The sequence below is a fragment of the Mus pahari genome, chromosome 14, assembly GCF_900095145.1.
Source record: "Mus pahari chromosome 14, PAHARI_EIJ_v1.1, whole genome shotgun sequence".
NCBI classification, from domain to species: Eukaryota; Metazoa; Chordata; class Mammalia; order Rodentia; family Muridae; genus Mus; species Mus pahari.
In genome coordinates, this window is record NC_034603.1 from 26398348 (window position 1) to 26400811 (window position 2464).

Here is a 2464-nt window from a genome sequence, read left to right on the forward strand (position 1 = left end):
CTGGGTTCTTTCCAGGTTCTGGCTATTATAAATAAAGCTACTATGAACATAGTGGAGCATGTGTCCCTATTGCCAGTTGGAAGATCTTCTGGGTATATGCCCAGAAGAGGTATTGCTGGGTCCTCCAGTAGTACTATGTCCAATTTTAAAAAAAAAAACTATTTTAATTAAGCATTGGGAAATAGAAGCTATGTGAGTATAGGTGCCTTAGGAGGCCAGAGAGCATTGGGTCTCTTGGAGTTGTAGAGCTGAAACCACAAACTGGAAGTATGAAGGAAGTGATACTTCAGAGAGATGATGGCAATACAAATTTGAAAGGGTCTTCTGTACAGTCCATACCATGTGGACCTTAGTTACGTGCCGTTCCTTATACCTGCTATTAGGGAATGACCCTGGATATAGTAAATACAGGATTTTAATCAATGAAAAATGAGCTCAATTAATCATTCAACTCCAATAGTCAATCCATCCTCAAAAGTTTTCTAAAATTTAAACCAATGTCTGTTCTCAGGTGACATGTTAGAATTTAATCTCAGCACAGAGGAATAATGGTTATAGATATATATATATAGATAGATAGATAGATAGATAGATAGATATAGATATATGTATTTGTGTGTGTGTGTATTTAAAAGCATTATTCCCTCATGAAATTTCTTAAAATAAAAATTTAATACAAAAATAAAACATATTATATATCTCATATAGTCATGATGATCTTGTTATTCATGAAATAGGTCAGTATTAATAGTTCTCCCTCATCTTACTAGGCATAAAAATGGCTGTGTTTTCAGTTGCTTTTTAGCAGGAGATCATGATATAAATGCTACGGATCAAAGAGAAAAATGGTAGGAATTTATACTGAAATAATAATTCAAGAATTTGGATATGAGAACCAAATTTATTAGCAACAGGCTAATAAGCAAAAAAAAAAAATGAAACTCAAACAAATAACTAGGTTTCAAATGAGGAGTAATTTGAGGGAAGAAGATAACTGCAGTCTTTAAATCCTGACTACTTTGAACCCTGAGGCCCCTGCAGAGCTTTTGAGACTTCTCTCATGCTGTGCTTTGTTTCAAGTCAACACCATTTCCCACCATCATTTCTTTCTCTTGCCTTTGTTACCAATCCCTAGGTTCCTACTTGGAGTGACTTCTGATAAATGCCACAGAGACATGTGCAGTACCCTATGGAGTAGGATTGATCCACTGCTATCCACCAATTTTTAGGGAGGTTGTCTTAGGTATTATCTGTAAACAGACTCAGGAATTAAATATAGGACGGAAAGAGGACTGGAGGCAGGGAGGTTTTCAAACATCCAGGCAATGGGATTATGGATATCAATGAAGCTGAAGGATAGTTATCACCTTTATAATTTTACCTACACTTTGGCATATGGGTGGTCCCTTTCTTCTTGTTGTTTGTTGTTTTATAAAGAAATAGGCTTGGTAGTATCTACAAAATCCCCAAACTAGTAGTAACCTATTCATTTTTCTTTTGAATAAATCTGCAAACATTCCAAATGTTATAGAAGTTTTATGAAAATCTGGGTATTGAGTTAAAATATTGACTTTTTATTCCTTTTAAATTAGTGAGTAAATGCAAACTACAGATTACACAGTGTTTATAGCCAGAAGTTTTTGATGTGGATTGTTTTTTGCAGATGATGGAAGTCTGGCCTTGCAGATGCTAGGCAAGTGTTCTACTGTGGAGCTACACTCCCAGCCCATGGATGTGAATTGAACAGGGGAATAACTGTATGCACATGGTAATCCAACATAAAGAAGGCTCATCCCCAGATAATGATGCTTTCTAGACCAAATTATTTCTGCTTGTGTCTCTGTAAGACATGCCCCTGACAGCACATGTTTGAAACCTTTTTTTGTCACAGGCTCTGCTAGTGCCCCTTTCTAGCCCCTTACTCTTTCAAATCTAGCTTATACTAGCCAGACTTCCAACTAGCAGCATCTCTATTCCTTTGCCCCAAGCTTCTGGTTAGCCTCTGAGGCTTACTTTGGCTGCCCCTATTACAAGCAGCAAGTGCCAGGGGATAATTTCATTTCTTCTATGTTGAAGTGCAGCCCTCGATCAATGAATGCCTAAAGGAGATTGACAGATTAATACTATAATTTCCTTATATTTTGACCAGAATAATTCTGAGGTACATGTTTTTGTTAGATCCTAGCATTTCCCAGAACCATTGAACAACATCTATTTCCCTACGTAACTAGTTTCATACTATATACCCTTTAGTAATTCCCTCCCTTCCTCTCCCACTCTTTCCAACCTCTTCTGGGCGTTTCAGTTTCTCCCCTTCAACTACTTAACAACAAAATCCTTGTTTCCACCTCTGCTTCTAAAGGCAAAAAGCAGCTTTATATTTATCAAAGTTAAGAACATGTATATGAAAGTCACCAACAGATCTTGGAACAAAGCAACTTCTAGGCAAACTGTAGGTAAATTC